The sequence below is a fragment of the Mustela lutreola genome, chromosome 3 (genome assembly GCF_030435805.1).
Source record: "Mustela lutreola isolate mMusLut2 chromosome 3, mMusLut2.pri, whole genome shotgun sequence".
In the NCBI taxonomy this organism is placed as follows: Eukaryota; Metazoa; Chordata; class Mammalia; order Carnivora; family Mustelidae; genus Mustela; species Mustela lutreola.
Genome location: NC_081292.1, coordinates 126448273 through 126469264, shown reverse-complemented (window position 1 = coordinate 126469264; position 20992 = coordinate 126448273). Strand labels below are relative to the sequence as shown.

At 34.8% G+C, this 20992-nt stretch overlaps 1 pseudogene; it reads left to right on the top strand.

The window, feature by feature from the left end:
• Nucleotides 1–341: 341 nt before the first annotated feature.
• Nucleotides 342–1738, top strand: LOC131827915 (elongation factor 1-alpha 1-like; annotated as a pseudogene).
• Nucleotides 1739–20992: the final 19254 nt, after the last annotated feature.

The following is a 20992-nucleotide window of genomic DNA, read 5'->3' as shown; positions in this document are numbered from 1 at the left end:
ATACAGTTTTCTCTCTCATTTTCCATGATTACCTAAATGTCATTTATGGAGACTGTCCAGTTGACTACTCTTTCAGCATGCTCACAAGCAGTGTTTCTCTGCCTGGAAACCATGAGCTCTTTCTGAGGTAGCTGTTCTATTGCCAGCATGTTATCTGTCACATTCTCTCCTTTTCAGTTTTGAGGTTGTTTTAAACATTGCTCTCTGTAGAGAGCAATTGATATTCAGTTGTCTCTAAATAACCACTGTTAAAAACCAAGCTGCCCTGTGTGCTCACATACTTGTAAGAAAACAGACAAGCAGATTTTTTGCAAAGGGTTTACTTCCAGAACACAGATGTCATGAGAATTACACTAAACCTAAACCAAATTGGAAAGGAAAAGACTCATATTAACATTGTCATTATTGAACACATAGATTTGGGCAAGTTGACTACTAATGGTCATCTGGTCTACAAATATGGTGGGGTCAATGAAAGAACTACAGAAAAATTTGAGTAGGAGGCTGCTGAGATGGGAATAGACTCCTTCAAGTATGTTTGGGTCTTGGATAAACTAAAGGTGAACATGAACATGGTTTCACCAATGATAACTCCCTGTGGCAATTCAAGACCAGCAAGTACTACCTGACCATTATTAATGCTGCTGGACACAGAGACTTTATTCAAAAAACATGATGACAGGCACATGTCAGGCTAACTGTGCTGTCCTGATTGTTGCTGCTGGTATTGGTGAATTTGAAGTAGGTATCTCCAACAATGGGCAAACCCATGAGCGCCCCCTTCTGGCCTACACGCTGGATGTAAAACTGTTGGTATTAACAAAATGGATTCCACTGAGCCACCCAACAGTAATGATACGAGGAAATCATTAAAGAAGCCAGCACTTACATTAAGAAAATTGGCTACAACCCCAACACAGTAGTATTTATGACAATTTCTGGTTGGAATGGTGACAACACGTTGGAGCCAAGTGCTAACATGACTTAGTTCAAGGGATAGAAAGTCACCTGTAAACATGCGATGCCAGTAGAGCCATGCTGCTCAAAGCTCTGGATTGCATTCTGTCACCAGCTCGTCCAACTGAAAAACCTTTGCCTCTGCCCCTCCATGATGTCTACAAAATTTGTGGTATTGGTATTGTCCCCCTAGGCTGAGTGGAGACAGGTGTTCTTAAACTTGGCATGAAAATCACCTTTGCTCTAGTCAATGTTACAACTGAAGTAAAAATTCTGTTGAAATGCACCATGAAGCTTTGAGTGAGGCTCTTCCTTGGGACAAGGTGAGTTTCAATGTCTTAACATATCTGACAAAGATGTCACCAATATGACTGGTGATAGCAAAAATAGCCCACCAATTGAAGCAGCTGACTTCACAGCTCAGGTGATTATCCTGAACTATCCAGGCTTAATCAGTGCTGGATATGCATGTGTGCTGGGTAGTCACACAGCCCACATTGGTTGCAAGTTTGCTGAGGGGAAGGAGATCGATCATTATTCTGGAAAAAACTTGGAAGATGGCTCTATGTTCCTGAAATCTGGTGTTGCTGCCATCATTGATATGGTTCCTGCTAAGCTTCTGTGTGTTGAGAGCTTCTCTAACTATCTTCCTCTGGGCCATTTAGCTGTTCGTGACACAAGACAGTTGGTTTCTGTGGTTGTTATCAGAGGAATAGACAAGAAGGCAGCTAGAGCTGGCAAGGTTGCCAACTCTGCCCATAAAGCTGAGAAAGTTAAATGAATTTTATCCTCAATACCTGTCACCCCAGACTTAATCAGTGGTAGAAGAATGGTCTCAGAACTGTTTGTGTCAATTCGCCATCTAAGTTTAATAGTAAAAGACTGGTTAATAGTGCATTGTAAAACCTTTAGAAGGAAAGGAGAATGATTTGTGAGTCATTTGTTTTTTGTGCGTGTGCGGTGGTTTTAGGTTATTAGCTTTAGAATCCATACATTTTAGGGGATCCCTGGGTGGTGCATCTGGTTGAGTGACTCTTGGTTTCGGCTTGAGTCAAGATCTCAGATTCATGAGTCCCACATTGAGCTCCATATTCAGTGTCAAGTCTGCTTGGGATTCTGTTTCCTTCTGTCCCCTCTTGTTTGTGTGTGTGTGCTTACGTGCATGCTCTCTCTAAAGTAAATTGATAAATCTTTTTCAAAATTAAAAAAAAAAAAATTTGGACTTTTTAGTGGAAACAACTTGACCAAAAATCTATCACAGAATTCTTGGACTCATTAAAACAAAAGTTTAATGAGGAAAAAACAAATAATTAATTGTGTCACACATGCATGTTAAATTTTGATCAGTATTCTCAAATTGCCTGGTAGATTATATCACAGTATTCTACCTGTAATAGAGCATTAATGTTGTATCCTTTTATACCACCTTTGACAATAGGATTTTAAATAATGAGCTTTCTTCTTATACACTATTTATACCATATATACTAATATATTTACATTTACTCATGTCTTTTGATTCTGTACACAACTTAAATTCCCATTTACTTTCCTTTTGTGTTTTTCAATTAATAATTAATTTGCATCTTTATTCATCCTAGAACCATCCCTAAAGCCATACTGTATTTTTGTTTCTCAATTCATTCTTATTCATAGTTTCCTCTTCCCATGTTTTGTTGATGATTTTATAAAAAAAAAAAAAAAAAAGCTTTAAGGTACAAATGGTATATTTAGGAAACCCATATGTCTTTACTCAAGACAAACTTCTTTAATTACTATCTCTTTATAGCTGTTCTTATAGGTACTTGATTGAATTAAGAAAACCTTAAAGAAAAAATGATATTAATGTAGGTAAATCTAATTTTTTTCTGAATGAGGCAATAATAATGTGAATTTTTATCTCATAAAAACTTCCTGTTTCTCCTTTGAGCTTAGCATTGTTTGGCGGCATAACTACTATAACTTCTATTATAAAGTTGAGAAAACTGAGACTCAAAGACACAGTGATTTTTAAAAAATTTAAAAGTAAAATTTTTTTTTTAAAGATTTTATTTATTTGCCAGAGATAGAGAGAGGGTACACACAAGCAGGCAGAGAGGCAGGCAGAGGCAGCGAGAGAAGCAGGCTCCCCGCCGAGCAAGGAGCCCAATGTGGGACTCGATCCCAGGACCTTGGATTCATGACCTGAGCCGAAGGCAGCGGCTTAACCAACTGAGCCACCCAGGCGTCCCAAAAGTAAAAATTTTAAAGTAAAAATTTAGATAGTGACATGTATGGGATTTTTAGCTCCAAATATAATACTTATTTCTCCTGGAACTTGCTATTCCTCAAAAATACAAAGTGTTTCTGGAATACTCTCTACTGCCTTTTGTTGCCCCAATAAAATGTCTTTCTTTGCTAAAAAAAAAAAAAAAAAAAAAAAAAAAAAAAAAAAAAAAACAGCAAAAACCCCTCATTAATTGTATTGAATTAAGACAACATCCAATAGTCCTCTATTCAAAATCCAAATACCCTTAGAGATTTAATAATCAAGCTGTTAAGTAATTAAACCTTAGTAAGAATTAGCTTATCAGATTGCTTTTCATCAACCACTAAGTGAGAAGCAATGGAGCACAAAGCAGAAGAGATCAGATGGAGTGAGAACCAAGCGAGAGCAATTCTAATGGGGACTTATGAGTATAACACATTGGTAGCATGGAATTCTGGGTTCCTGGTAAAAATGGGGAGTATAACCAGGAGAGCAATAGTCTAAATAACCAAAGAAAATGAACAATTTCATAAGTTTGTCATATGATTGCTCTTGGTTCTGACATAAGCTAATAATCATTCTATATTATGATCTTACATCTATCTTTCTCTTACTGTCTCATCCTACAGTGTTAAGTATATCTTTTTGCTATAGACCATAATGGTAAAGCTAGCTTGACTTTCTCTAGTGTGCCCTTTTCTTGGCCTGTCATACACTTCCACAGAGGTCAACTCAAAATCAAGTAAAATACCCCATCACTGAAATGTCTCTGAAGAGCTCTACCCCTTAGGAGCCCTGGTGAATTTGCTCACTACCTTCTTTGTACCTTACTTTAATGTGCACAGGCTTATGTCATACAGTTAGGACTTCTTTCCCCAAATTTCTTCTCTTTCTATTTCTCTTTGCATCATATTTCCTGATGAGAGAGACCAAGTCACATTTAACCTTGCATTCCTGAATCTGTCAGTATCTAGACCATGTGGTCAACACAAATAAGTACTTGCTAAATATTTAGTGTTTTAATTAATACCTGGGAAATATGTAAATATGCATATAAATGTACATATACATAACAAGTATTTCCTCCTTTCCCCATCAAGCTGAACAGTCACCTTTATTTTATCTATTTTAACTTATTTTATTTTTCTTCAGATTAATTTTTCCATAGATGTTTTTAAAGCAACATATTTGAAACCAGAGAATAGAACAATAAAGTAGTTTCGCTGAGTGCTCAGAGCAACCTGGTAAAAAGAAAACCAAACTGTAAAACTTTAGCTATAGTTTTTCAGATGAAGAAACATAATAGCTTCTGTTGAGATTATAAAGACTCTTCAGCTATTGGTAGGCCAAAAATGATTATATTATGTATTCATATTGTTGAACAATATATGTATTAATCAAATTGATTCAATGAAACTATTAGTCAAAGTTAGGGGGAATAAAAGAGGTTAGATAAGTTTCCACCCACCCCCAACAAAGGGGAAAAAACCCTCATCAATCTATTAACTACAAAAAATATTTAACTGATTTTTCTGGCATGGTATAGACACAGATCATATTCCATATGGGATGTCCATAGGTTAGGCTTTCTAAAGGAAAGTATTGGTGTATTTTTGTGAGCCTTTGTTTATTGTAAATTATAATACCATCTATCCCACACATGCTAAAGCATAATATGACTTTATACACTTGACTTCTGTTTTTCTCCTTCAATCTCAAGTTCTATCATTTTGGCAGATTTGCCTTTAATACACGCATTGGAAGACCATTTTTGTTTCTGTGGTTCTTGAAAATTTTACAAGTTTTGACCAAACAGGATGCAGAATTGTTTTTGAGTTTCTGCCATGAAATGTCTAATAACCCTGTCATTCTTTTGAAAATACTGTGTTAATAAATTCTGACAATGTGCAAAACGTAGTGAGAAGAGGAATTTTTGCTTCCCACGCAGCTTTTCTCCAAGTGGTAGAAAAGAGAGAGAAAAAGAGAGAAAGAGAAACTACACAATTAGGTCAGATAGGCCATTTCTTCACAGAAAGATTACTCTGGAAACTTCCCTTCTTAAACTCTGTCAGGGGAGGGTCACTTCAAGTCTGAGAAAAGGAAAATTTTACTACTGTTGTGGAAGCACAGATAGCAATCTAAAAATTAGTCCCAGATAAACCATTTGGATTTTTTAATTTTGATAGCCAACTTTTTAAGGCCTTTCTTACTCACCTAGTTTCATAATTCTAACACTAAATCACTCCTGTTTGTGGCTATATTAGTCTTAAGATGTTAGATATGCAGCATGATGACCCTTCTTATTAGAGGATTATGCATCAGTGAAATCACCCACCCCCACACACACATAAAGAAACACACGCACAGACCCACACACAGTGATTTTCTTATTCAAACATCTATTGCAATGTTAGTTAAAACCATAGTATAAGGAAAGTCATGAGGCTCAACCATGCGGTTGTTTACTATGGAGGTTTTGATGGTATGTTGACTCACTTAACAACTGTTCAGTCTTTATTATATAGGAGAGGTCATTGGCACATATATACCTTTCTTATGAATGCTGCAAATGGAAAAGAAAATTGAATTCCCTGGGAAAACGTTATCAATAAACATATACCAATTTTCCTTAAAGCTGATCTGAAAACTCTTGGCAACTCCTAGTGTGTGTACACAAATTGAACGCATTGTCTTTCTAACTTCTCTGCATTACACCATTGATAGTGTTGTTCCTCTAGAAGCCCTGACATCAGAAGCACCCCAGAGGCCTAGAATCACAGCCATTAGGAAAGAAAGCTTTTGGCTGCAAGATAGTGAAGAGAAGGCTGTGGCTCAAACCTAAAAGCCTGGCTTTTTCGATTAAATATTCCATAGGCTCAGTCAGAGCTGAGTTCGTGTGTACCATGCACCATGCAACACCTCACAGTATAGACTCTCCTCGAGTCAAGCAGTGTGATTCTGATCAGCTTCTTCCCAGATTTACTAGCTCTGGATAACTCCCAAGCAGAGAAATCATGTATATCGAAAATACTTAGCAGTTTTGTAAAAGGTTAGAAAAAAAAAAAAGGAATTTGCTAAATCCTCTTTCCATGTGAGACCTAATGAGCACCTCAAGATACTGCCTGTCGGAGGAGAGGAAGGATTAGTCTTTAAAGTCATTATTCCACCTAACTCCGTCAATTTCATGTCACCAACACATCAAAAGGTGCAATTTTCAGAAAGCTGTTTTCTGCCTAAGTCTCTTCATTGTGGTTTCACAACACAATTGCCTACTTAGGCCCTTCCAGCACATGGCACCATCGCAATATATGCACTGTTTGGACACAATACGTTCCTGTTTTCAGTTAATTAATACATCACGAGGAGCTTTTTAAATTACAAAGCCCCCAAATCTCACAAACAAACAAGCTTTGGATATTATCCCTGAGCCATGTTTTCACTGCCTTTTTCCCCGTATTTTCTTTTATTTGTGTAAAATATATTTTGACTTCAGTGCAACCCATAAGAAAACTTGATACCCAAATAATATCAAGCATAATTCAAGAAGAGTAAACAAAAGTAGGAAGAAAACACTAACAGCCCATCATTATTCTTAATCCTTCACATTCTTTACCACATCTCTTAGCACATTTCATTTAACACATCTCTCTAAGAGAAGATAATTCTTGTTTTTTAAATTTTCCCTTCCAGTGAGAGAACAGTTACAGCTAAGCAGTATCCATGCGATGTAATAAGTCTCTATGTATGTGAGGGGTCAATTTTCTTTTCAGTTCCACCTTTTTATTACTATTTAAGTTAATTGGGAAAAATCATAACAAAGTGACAATAGTTATATGTAAATCCAAGCAAATGATCTGGTATTTGTTTTTGTGGATTTTTTTTTTTTTTGGTAAGAAGTGTCCTAGTATAATTTCCATGAACATAAACCTGTTTCAAAAGCTAGGATAAGATATATTTTGCATATTAAAATGAGCACTCTTAAAACACATGCTCATACTAGGATATAATTTAAAATTTAGTATACATGCATGTAAAGCTTTTCAAAAGTTGAAAAAAGTCAAAGCCTTCATTATGTTGGGTTTAAAATAATAGTGTTATCCTAGCCAAGATAAAGGCTATTTTAGGGTATTTCATTCCCCACCTATGTTTATTTTTATAATAAATTATATATATTTTCCTTTGCTAATAAAACTTTTTTGATTATTCAGAGACAACAAATTTCAAAAGGCATTTTAAGGGTGTAGAATGAAGACTTTATACTGTATATTAAAAATAATGGAAATCTTGATTAAATACCTGAAATGCCCATTAAAAATTAAATTAATGATTATAGTTGGATAGTTCAAAAATAATTAAAGATATTAAACATGTAAGCCTTGGTTTAAACTGAACAATGTTATTTGAAATATTTCAAAAGGCAATGGTCTAGGGATTCCATTTGTCCATAGCAGAAATTATTAGTAATGCTCTCAGAATAAAACACTTGATGTTTACAACTTAAGCTAAGAGTACAACTGCCTACATAACAGTGAGGATAATGGGATTGTGTGTGCACATGCATGTGTGTGTTCCAAAGGAAAAAAGGCACCCACAAATCATGTTAAGCTTTATTCTTTTGTCATTCTCCCTGGAAAATTAAGAGAGATTTACTTCACAGATCATAAAACTAAAAGAGTTCACAAACATATTAAACTCTCAAAAAATATTTGCATGAGCAGTCATTAGCATGTAAGTGACATGATAGGGTAAAAATCCTCATGGAAGGTAGAAGTAAGATAAGTTCCTATGTACTCTGGTGACAAGAGCTCACATAGAAAATAGCTAGGTTATCGGGAGCAGAAGATAAAGTGGTGAAGAACTTGGTGGTTGTGACTTTTTCTCTGTCCCTTAGTGCCTGCATGCAGCTGGTCCAATTCTACCACAGAGCAGGCAGTCATGCTAGTCCAGGATTGCTAAAAGCACATCAGGTACATTTAAAGACTGAAACCCAGCTGGGGTAGAGAGGGATGTCATCAAAAACATGCTCAGAGGTCAGCCTTGGAGTCCGTCCTCCTCCCAATACCCTCCTGCCCCAGGTGCTAGATAATAACAATCCACAGAGGATTTTGGTAACATTGGTGGCGGGGGCAGAGGCTCTGGTATATACCCATGGAACCCAGTCACTTGGTGGGATGTTAAAAAAAGATAAAAGACATACTCTAACAACAGTAGGCTTTGCCTTGAGGATCTCCATCCCCATTTATTTCCCAAACTCTGCTAGAAGGGATGAGTCCAAAGCTTATGTTCTCTTCCCCACATCCCAACAAAGTATGTAGCTGAGACTTCCAGGGTAGCATGAACTCCTAAAGTGCATTAATAAGTCATCTCAGGATCACAAAGACTATAAAAATAGGAGAGTGCACTGAACAATCTACCACCATGAAAGAAGAGTTAATAGTGTGGAAAAGACAGAAATTTAAAATAAACAATATCCTAAAGAAAACCATAAAACAGCATTAGATGACTTTTAAGTTGACACAAGCAGAGATCTATCAAAATAAAAATAATTATTAAAATAAAGAACTCACTGGGTAGTTTGAATAGTTAAACTGACATAGCCAAATGGGAAAATGTGTAAGCTGAAAAGTCAAGTCAAGGAACAGCCAAAAATGAATTAGAAAAAAGTTACATTGCTAGAAAATAAAAAAGAGTGAAAACAAAAACTAGAATTAGAAATGTCAATATGTACATCACCAGAGTTCCTGAATGAAAGGAAAAATGAAATGAAGGATAAAAATTAATTGAAGAAATCCTAACTGAAGGTGTCATAAAATGAAAGAAAGATTATGGTATCAGCTCTAAAAGGCTTATAGACTATAAAACTTGGTATATAAGGGAAAAATAAAAAAAAAAAAGAAAATACAATTAGGTCCTTAGGATGTACTCCTTGGAGCATTAGTTACTTAGTTACTTAGTTAATTAGTGAGGAATGATAGATAACTAATTTGGAAAGTTCACTATTCAACTAAGAACTGGTTTTAAAACATAAAAAGTACTCAACTGTAATAATACAACATTTAAACTTCAGAAGGAAACATTGGGGATAGAAAAAAGGACAACAAGGACAGCTATTATGAGTGAAAATGCTTGCTTTTTGAAGAGGACATAAATATTAATATGTTTAAGAAAACAATATGGAAAATAGTAAGTATACATTTGAAATGTGACCTACGGCCAGTGAAAGAATATTGTTATAGCATGTGTAACATTCAAATATTTGTCTATTCAATGAGTACAAAAATAGAAAGAAAAAGATATGAAATAAAATTTGAAATAAAATTTAAATTGGAAAAATTGAATAAAAGTGATAAAATGTCATATCGATAAAGAATTTAACACACATCTTTTGGAAAACTAATATCTTAGGACACCTGTGTGGTGCAGTCAGTTGGGTGACTGACTCTTGGTTTTGGCTCAGGTCATGATCTCTGGGTTGTGAGATCAAGCCCTACATTCAGTGGAGAGCCTGCTTGAGACTTTCTCTCCCTCTTCTTCTGCCTCTTCCCTCCACTCTCTCTCCCTCGCTCTCTCTCAAATAAATAAATTAATTTTTGAAAAAAAAATTAATGTCTCAACAGAAAAAAGGAATATCTAATAGATTTTAATATCATGAATAGATATATATGTGTTATAAATCTGAGTTATACTACTTCACATTAGTGCACTGAAAAACATTTTCTTTTCTACCTTCCCATAAATTGTCACTTTTATTACACATTTTAATTCTATAGTAAATTAATTCATTAATTACAATAAATTAATTATTTAACCCTATTTTGTATTAGACAATAAGTTATTTTCTCAAGCAACGAAAAGTAAGAAAATACTCTCTTCTATTGACTTTCCCTTTCACCACTTCTGCCACTCTTAATTTCCTTGTACAAATCAAGATTTTAAAATGAAATTGTAATGCTTCCACCTTAAGAAAATTGTTAAGCATACCTTGTAGTATGAGCTGCTGTAAATATATTCTTTCACCTTTTGTTTATTTGACAAAGCCTTTTATATGAGTTCATTTTAGGATAATATTTTTTATGGGTATAAAATCCTGAGTTGACAGTTTTCTTTTTTTCAGTATTTTACTTTCAATAAATGTCATTCCATTGGTTTCTGGCTTGCATCATTTTAATTAAAAGTTGTCTCTTATTGTTATCATTGCTTCTTTGAATGTGATGTTTCTTATCACCTTAACCCTCTTTAGCTGTCCTTTTGTCATTTGACTATGATATTACTTTCTTTAAAGAATTCTTTTTGCATAGGGTTTTCTAATGCTCTTGGATGCATGGCTTATTTTATTTCATTAATTTTAGAAAATTCTCATTTAGGACTCCTTCAAATTTTTTTCTAACTTACCTTTTTCTCTCTTTCTTTTGTAACTACCATTACATGTATCTTAGACTGTTTTATATTGTGTCACAGCTCTTGAATTCACTTTATTTTTTTATACCATTATCCTTATGTTTCACTTTAGATAATTTTTTGGGCCTATATTCATATCTACTCATATTGCCTTTAGTTAATCTCTGTCTTGATTTTTATTCTTTAATCAATCTGATGATATATAGGTAATGTGCTGTGTGTGTGTGTTTTGTATAAAGAGAGAGATAACCCAAATCCAAATCATTTCCTAACTAGATTGACTCAATGTTCCACATTAAGGGTCTGAGAGAAGAAGTATGCCCATTTGTTCAAATATCATGGTACAAATGATATTCAGTGTTTAATTAAGAAGTAAAAAGCACACCTTAGAAACTAAGACAGAAAAGGAAAACAACTCACTTCTAAGAGTTAAAGAAACCTATAATAAAGCTTGCAATGGGCCCAATATTGAATCTATCTCACAGGTTTCTAAAAATAATTATGAAAAATATGTTTTTAAAATCTAGTAGAAAAGGCAGAGGACATGAAGAGGTATTTCAGTGGTGATATGAAACTACTGGAACAGCTAAATATAAATGTTAGTTATAAAGATTGCCATATCAGAGACAAAGAAGTCCATCAGAAGGCTCCTGAGAAGACATGACTGAGGGTGCATCACTAATTTGAAGGCAAAGGACTTCTTCAGTAAACCATAAAGGAAAAAAATAAACAATAAGGGAATATATTGATTTTGGCTACCATTAAAATATCTTTAATAGGGGATCCTGGATGGCTCAATGGGTTAAAATATCTTTAATATCAGAAAAGGTTAATAAAATAAAATGAAAATAAGAATGACAAACTTTAAATACAATATACAGCCTAATGAATGAATGCAACCTAATGAATGAAGGGAGAGTATGCTTAATAGACCAAAAACTATTTATAAAACACCACTAGAGAAAGCAATCCAAAAGATAATATCTCCTAAATTAGCTGAGATTTATAGAAATAAAATATCTCACCCCAAACTATACACATAGAATAGTAAGCATAAGATTCACTGAGACATTCCATTTCCTTTTTTTTTTTTTCTTTTTTTTTTTTTTTTTTAAGATTTTACTTATTTATTTGACAGAGAGAGATCACAAGTAGACGGAGAGGCAGGCAGAGAGAGAGAGAGGGAAGCAGGCTCCCTGCCAAGCAGAGAGCCTGATGCGGGACTCGATCCCAGGACCCTGAGATCATGACCTGAGCCGAAGACAGCGGCTTAACCCACTGAGCCACCCAGGCGCCCCAGACATTCCATTTCCAAATAACTTGCTCTTTCTTCCGAACAGCTGTTCCTCAAAATGTGTTCTCTCAACCAATAACACCAACATCACCTGAAAATTTATTAGAAAAGCAAATTCTTAGATCCCATTCTAAGCCTACTAACTCCAAAACTTTGGAGCTGGCACAGCAATCTGTTCAACAGTCACTCCAAATGATTGTGATATACACCACATTTGAGAGCCATTGTTCTAGACCATGATGGGATGGAATTTATATATATAAGTATATACATATGATATCGTTTGATATCCTTTTATTCCTAGCACAGAGTGGCCCTTACAGAGTGGCCCTTTATACCTTCTTTAAAGATAGAAATAACTGTGTTATCATTAAGGAGAGAGACAATGGTAAGAGGAAATCACTATGACAGCTAGATGTAATACAGATTAAATATTGATCTCAAGAAAAGAGACTAGAATCTTAACATATTCAATCAGGCTTAATAGAATAACATGACGTGGTAAAGGGACATCAAGCACACTTGTATCTTTAGTCTACGTAGGCAGAAAGGAGTGAGCAGATTCTCTGCCTCATTAAAGTTATCCTTTACTACAAGGTATCAAAGATATTTTTAAAAAATGAGAATTTCCTTACAGTGAAATTTTCAGGGTTTGGCTAACACCAAAACCCAGTGATTAATAGCATATTCAAGTAACTTGAAATGAGTCTATGGACTCTTGCTAATCCTATTAAAACTTCTGTTAACCTGAGCAAGATTCATGATTACCTTTTACCCCAGATTTCTTAATCTGAAGAGTAGGATAACTATAAAATTGCTGTGTTTTCAGGAATTAATAAAGACATAAAATTAAAGATTATCCTAATATGGGAACTAATTTCATTTGGTCTAAAATATTTTTGGAACTAGTACAAGAACATCTCCAGCCTCTAAGTAATAATGTACTATGTTGAGGAATGTGACCACAAATACACAGTCTAGAAATATGTGCATCATATGGAGTACTTGTGTCTTTAATCATACAGTTCCATTGATTTCCATTATAATTTCAAAGTAGTACTCAAATAAAAGAATTGCCTGTGAGATATAATAAACATCAAACTTAAGAATCATTCAAAGAACATGTAGATATTGTCAAAATGTAGTTTGCGTGCATTTACTCTTCCACACAGTGCTGCTATAAGGAAAGTTAGTTAAATGTACAATTGATCCACATATTCTTGACACAATTACTAAAACAATGGGTACTTTAAATCTATTTTTTCCCTCCATACCTTTTAGTTCCTAGCACAGAGTGACCCCTACAGAGAAGTTTTTAAAAATGAGTAAATTTTCCCTTGATTCTATGGCAACAATAAATAGATGGAGTACATTAACTAATTCAGCAGAATTCACCAGCTTTATGAGCCACATGAAGATTTTATTTTAGACAGGCCTGATGTAATATAAGTAAGCTGATTTGACTTAACCTTAAGTATTAGAGCATCTTTTAAAAGCAAGTCCCTTCCTGCTGTTTTACACTTTAATTACTTCTTTAATCGACTCATTAGTTGATTAACTTATCACTACTGGCAATAAGTACCTGTTCTAAGTAGGGGGGAGCTAATTGAAGCAGTGGTCTTTGAATGCTGCCTGGCTGCAACCCAGAAGCTGGATGTTAGGCTTTGGGGGCAGCTGGGGGACTTCAAAGTCCACACATTAAATATCCGAAAAGCGAAATTATACCATTGGTATCATTAATTAAATACTTTCCAAGTAAATTGCACTAAATCATTACCTATAAGGCTTGGTTGTTCTTTTCCTTTCCCAAATTAAAACTACCCTTACTCCATGAGCCTTGGATTCAGAGAATTTGAATTGAAGTCTGTGCTTTACCAGCTAGTGGCAGTTACAGGACAACGTGTATCTTGCCAGTATGAACATCATACATGACCATACAGGCCAAAAAAAAAAAAAAAAAGCATTTAAGAGAAAGAAGGTCATGCATATACTGGCTGTTAGAAAAAAAAAAAAAATGAAAACCTCCTCTTTTATTCTAAGTATTTGTACACAGTGTAAGAATAATTGCTTCACGTTGACATTCAGAAGATCATATTAAATATCATATCTTTTAGATGCACTAGTCCCACGCTTTAATTCATGTCTGTTTCAGCCATATATTTCACTGGTTCAACAAAGAGACAATAGTAGTATTGCATAACTAGGAAGCAATTTATTAAGTGATGGTATTCTCATAACTCTTTCTGTAAAAGATTTAGGTTTTATTCAATACGTAACAGCATTTAATGGAGGGTCAAAGGTCGAGAAGATTGAGAAAGAACTAGCAATGCAAGCCCTGCTAAATTCTCTTGGATAAATGGATAGAATTCTCCCTCCTGACTCTCAGCATCTTTTTTCAGACAGAGGGATTTTGTTCAGGTAGCCTCCTCCCGTTTCCCACAGAAATTGAACCACTACCTTTTCTTCCCATCAGTTGAAGTTTTGATTGAAATTTAATGAGGCAAAAACAAAGTGCTAATAAACAAGAATTGAAGTAATTAATGAACAATAATCTTTATACCTTCTACTTCTATTTAATTTAAGGACTTCATGGTGCTATAATGAAGCCATGGAGGTAACAATGAGTGTTCAAATGGCATAACCTGAGGCAGTGATGGATAATGTTCCCAGTTTTGTAACAGAGAAAAGATTGGGAAACACACTGTTGCAGTTCCTGATGCCAATCAGCTAGAATCATGAGAACCATGCAGATTATTTCACTAGTTAAGGTGATGACTGCAAAATACCATATATTGAGAGGCTATTAATTATCAGGGACTCTATCAGGCACTTTGAATATATTTTCTTACTTAAGCCTCAAACCCATGCTATGATTTCCATTTACAGCATGTGAGTCTTAGAATAGTTAAATATCATGGGATTATACTGCTAGTTAGAAATGCAGCAGAGAAAGAAAGTCAGTTCTTTTGAATCCAATGTCATTTTTACTATTTGACTTTTCTTTTTTCAAAACAGGCTGAAGGATTCATTTAGCTTTTAAACTAGATTTCCGCATGTTTTATGAAAACAACAAAGGACTGATAGAGAGTATATTTCTAGTCTCGTATTTGATTTTAGCTGGTATAATTTTAAAGAAAATGTAATGTACTATCTTGTCTTTTGTTTCCATGACTATAATGTAGATAAAGTAGAGTAGAATCTATATAACATCATTTGTTGGCTCTAAATGCCCGTTTAAATTTATATTTATATATAAGGGAAATAGCGATGCAAACTGGAAAAAGATTGTTATGACTAAGTAGAGCAAAGAGGTAATGTTTAAGGTCATTCAATAATATAATATATTCCTATTTAAAAATTATTCCAGAAATCAACAAAATTTATTGGGTCTCTGGTATGTGCCTAGCATTATTTAGTCACTAGAAAGAAAGTAGAAAATAAGGGGCAAGATCTTTGCTTTTGCTAACTTTATTCTAGTTGGATGGAGTTGAAAGGAAGGGAAGGCTTATAATAACTACATGAAGAAATAATTATTTTCAGACAGTGACAAGTGTGACACATAGTCATGGAAGTCTTCATGGAAGAAGTGGCATTTTAAGGGAGATCTAAATGTTGATGGAGGTGGCTATGCAAGTGATGGATTAACAAAAATATTGAGCCATATGAAGAGTATTCTGAGCAGAGGGGAGAGCAAATATAAAAGGTCAAAACTGGAAAGGGTTCATATGTTTGAGGAACTCTGAGAGAACCAGTATTCTCTCAGGGGAGGGGAAGGGGAAGTGACATTAGGGTTAATAATGTGTACATGTAGATCAAGTTCTTTTCTACCACGTTCACTTTTCTCAGTGTCTTTTGGTGATAGAATTATAATTCTAATACATGATTTATTGGTTCATATAGCCACATGTCATTTCTAATGTAAATTCATTGATCCTAAACAGGAAACAATATAAAATCTATTGAATGCCTTAGACTATAACATAAAAGGTTAAAATCCATTGAAATGATTATCAAATCATATATATGTGTGCCCTTAAAGATTCTTCCAAAAAAGATAAGCAAAGAAAATACTACAATAATAACAGTGATCTAGAAATTATAGGCTTACTAGGTATATTTTGTATTATATAAGTTATGGTATTTGCTAAAACTAATAAAAAACATGATCGGGGCTGGCGGTAAAAACCCTTGGAAAATAGTCTTAAAATGGTTTTCCAAAATGTTAAGTTTGATAGGCAGTAGTTCAAGAAAACATCTTTAAAAGCAGTTCTGAAGGAAATTAGAGCTGGCTTAGTAAACATTTTCATTAGCTCAATAAATTTCCCCAAGGATCCAAAGTGGCCAAGCTATTCTCTGTACTTTCCCTTACTGCTATCCCCTCTCATTTAGGATGAGGTTAGGTTTTAGCAGACATAGAAAATGTGGAAATTAATTAATCCAATGTCATTCTAAGTCAGGTATGGTGATTAGTCTCTAAACATCCTTAGGTTTATTTCAATTATTAGTCATACTTTCAATTTTCAGTATAAAAAGACTCAATGCGATTAGAGCCTTAATTCAAATACTAGTCAAACCAAGTTTTTAAAAATCATTGTTATCATTCTGAATCAGATAGGAATTAAAAAAGCAAATTTGTCATTTGAAATAGGTGGAACCTAACTAACTATATGTTACTATATGTATCATTAATAATATAACACTGTGTATGTATGTAAACTAAGTATATATATCAGTATAAATGTAACACTATATACATATACATATATGTAATATTAGCTGCAACTGAGTAACTAATTAAAGAAAAAATATGGACACCTCTTTCTCCATAAATTCAATATACAAAAAAAGATACAAGCAATTATTTTTACTAGATAGTATAAAATAAATCGGATTTCCTAATTTTGATCAAATTCTCATGATTTTATCAAATCCTAATTACTTCCAAAAATCCAACCTAGTGATACCATAAATTTGTGGGAAGGGTTTTAACATAAAATTTGGAGGGGGACACAAACATCAATCCATAACACTTCTCAAGCTCCACATTGGGAAAACCTCTTCACACTCTCATTTGGCTCTGCTTCCCATCACCTTCTTCACAAAGACCAAAAATCTTTCATCCTAAGGTAACCTTGTGTGTACAGATGATGTTCTGAAGGAGGCTTTGTGTGAACACACACTCACACACTCTAGAAGTGAGTGGAGAAGATCAGTCTAGTAACCACACTCACTTCTGATGCTAAGCTCTAGTTTACCTGAGTTAGGGTGTTGTCTGACATCGGTAGTGCCAGTGGCTTGGCTTTTCCTAGGTCAGCTTGTTCTCAAAGTTAAGAGTAACTACATGGCTGGGGAAAGAGAAAGAAGATGGAACAAAAGGATGACTGGCATATCTCATATAGTGCAGATTTGGCTCCAGACTGCCGTAATAAAGTGAGTCAAATGAATTTTTCAGTTCCCAGCACTTATAAAAGTTATGTTTACACTATACTGTAGTCTACTAAGTGTGCAATAGCATTAAACCTAAAAAAGTTACATACTTTAATTTTAAAATATTTTATTGCTAAAAAATGCTATCCATCATCTGAACTTTCAGGGAGTCAATCTTTTGCTGCTAAAGGGTCCTACCATGATACTGATGACTGGTTGTGTGATCAGGTGGTGGTGGCGATTGCTTTAAATCGCCATAATTTAAATAAAATTATGAAGTTTGCCGCATCAGTGGACTCTTCCTTTCACTTGAACACCTAGAGGCCATTGTTGGCTTATTCATTACCCAATTTCAATATTGTTGTGTCTCAGGAAATGCAGAGGCCTGAGGAAGGAAGTGAGGTGGGGAATGTCTAGTCTGTAAATCAGTCAGAACACAAACAACATTTATCTATTAAATGTGCTGTCTTATATGGATGTGGTTCATGTTGCCCTGACACAATTATAATAGTAGCATTAAAAATCACTGATGACAGATCACCATCACAAATATAATAGTAATGGAAAAGCTTGAAATATTATGAGAATTACCAAAACATGACACAGAAATATGAAATGAACAAATGTTGTTGGAGAAAAGGGACTTGCAGACGCTCTTGATGCAAGGTTGCCACAAGCCTTCCATTTGTAAAAAACGGGCATTGCAAAGTGCAATAAAGCAAAACACAATAAAACAAAGAATGGCTATATGAAAATTAGTGACATTTTTCTCTTATTCTAAAATTGCAGAGAAGAATTTGGTTATATGATTTGTAATTGTTCAACACAAAAAGAAATGTTTTGGGGTTTGGCACCACTACACATTTTATTTTAGTTTTGCTTTTGCTTGTTTTGTTTTCATTAGACAGGAATTCTGCCAGCTAGATTTGATGGCTATACCTATGTCATACTAAAAATGATCATATATATAAAATATACAGAAAATTCCACAGCAGAAATGAGCTAATATTTTGCCATATCTGCTTCAAATTTCTCTCATTCTCTGTGTCAAATAAAATATTAAGTGCTAACATTTCATATACTCCCAGTCCTTTCTCCGCCTAACCTCCTCAGAGGTAATTATGACCGTGACATTTGTGTGCCCAGTCTCACTCATGCTTCATACTTCTAGTACACAAGTTTCGTAAATATAAGGAATATGTAGCTTTGCCATTTTATTGTTACATAGACGTAATAACTCCTTTTGCAACTTGTTCGTGTCATTCAACTTAATTTTCTGAATCTTATTCATGTTGATACATGTTAATTTAGTTCATTTGAACAGCCATATTATATTTCAATGTGTGAAAAAGCACAATATTAAAGTCTCTTGTACTTAATCTTAAAATTCAAAATATACTTTCTTTAAACATTGTTGGAATGCAACCCGAATCCTCAGCAATGTGACTGGGGTCATGTCCAATCCTGTGAGAAAACTCCAGGCAATGGAGGGGAAGAGTCTTCCTGGGCCAACTCTGGAATAAACATGGGAGGATCCCTGGAGTGTTTTTCTGTCATCCTTTAGATAGACCTGATAAGTGTGGAGAATCCTTAACTTGCTCTTGTCATTTAAAGCTAAGAGATATTGTCATTTAAAGCTAAGAGATCATCATTGTTGTTCACTTATCTCACTTGATTGCCTGCACATAAATCACATCTAACATGTAGCCCATGCCCTGCACATAAATCTATATCCTGTTTGTAATCAGATCTTGTGGAAGGTATAAAAGAAGTGATTGTAAGAAATAAAGTGGTCTACTGATCATCAGTCGATAGTGCCCCCATCACTTCGGACCGGATCACCAGGATCCCCACCTCGTGAAGGTGACAAAACATGATAATATGAAGTAAGAGGAAAGGAACCCAGGAAATTGTGAAATGGTTTGATTAGTAAAATTATAAAACATTCTTCCGATCCAAGAGCATGGAATGGTCTTCCATCTATTTGTGTCTTCTTCAATTTCTTTCATGAGTGTTCTGTAGTTCCTCACGTACAGATCCTTTACCTCTTTGGTTAGGTTTATTCCCAGGTATCTATCTTATGGTTCTTGGTGCTATAGTAAATGGAATCGATTCTCTAATTTCCCTTTCTGTGTTTTCATTGTTAGTGTATAAGAAAGCCACTGATTTCTGCACATTGACTTTGTATCCTGCCACGTTGCTGAATTGCAATGTGGGGGTGGAGTCTTTTCGGTTTGGAGTCTTTTGGGTTTTCCATATAAAGAATAAAGAAAGAAAGTCTTTTGGGTTTGGAGTCTTTTGGGTTTTCCATATAAAGAATCATGTCATCTGTGAACAGAGAGAGTTTGACTTCTTCATTGCCAATTTGGATACCTTTTATTTCTCTTTGTTGTCTGGTTGCTGTTGCTAGGACTTCTAATACTATGTTGAACAAGAGTGGTGAAAGTGGGCATCCTTGTCTTGTTCCTGTTCTCAACGGGAAGGCTGCAAGCTTTTTCCCATTGAGGATAATATTTTCTGTGGGTCTATCATAGATAGATTTGATGATGTTCAGGAATGTTCCCTCTATCCCTATATTTGAAGCATTTTAATCAGGAACGGATTCTGGATTTTGTCAAATGCTTTTTCTGCATCAATTGAGGGGACCATGTGGTTCTTCTCTCTTCTCATATTAATTTGTTGTATCACATTGATTGATTTGTTAAAATGTCTATACTGCCTAGAGCAATATATACTTTTAATGTCATTCCGATCAAAATCCCACCGGTATTCTTCAAAAAGCTGGAGCAAATAATCCAAAATTTTGTATGGAATCAGAAGAGACCCCGAATCGCTAAGGAAATGTTGAAAAACAAAAATAAAGCTGGGAGCATCATCTTGCCTGACTTCAAGCTTTATTACAAAGCTGTGATCACTAAGACAGCATGGTACTGGCATAAAAACAGACACATAGACCAGTGGAACAGAGTAGAGAGCCCAGATATGGACCCTCAACTCTATGGTCAATTAATCTTCGACAAAACAGGAAAAAATATACAGTGGAAAAAAAGACAGTCTCCTCAATAAATGGTGCTGGGTAAACTGGACAGCTATAAGTAGAAGAATGAAACTCGACCATTCTCTTACACCATACACAAAGATAAACTCAAAATGGATAAAAGACCTCAACGTGAGACAGGAATCCATCAGAATCCTAGAGGAGAACATAGGCAGTAATCTCTTCAATATCAGCCACAGCAACTTCTTTCAAGATATGTCTCCAAAGGCAAAGGAAACAAAAGCGAAAATAAACTTTTGGGACTTCATCAAAATCAAAAGCTTCTGCACAGCAAAGGAAACTGTCAACAAAACAAAGAGGCAATCCACAGAATGGGAAAAGATATTTGCAAATGACAGTACAGACAAAAGGTTGATATCCAGGATCTATAATGAACTCCTCAAACTCAACACACATGAAACAGGCAAACATATCAAAAAATGGGCAGAAGATATGAACAGACACTTCTCCAATCAAGACATACAAATGGCTATCAGACATATGAAAAAATGTTCATCATCACTAGCCCTCAGGGAGATTCAAATTAAAACCACATTGAGATATCACCTTACACCAGTTAGAATGGCCAAAATTAACAAAACAGGAAACAACATGTGTTGGAGAGGATGTG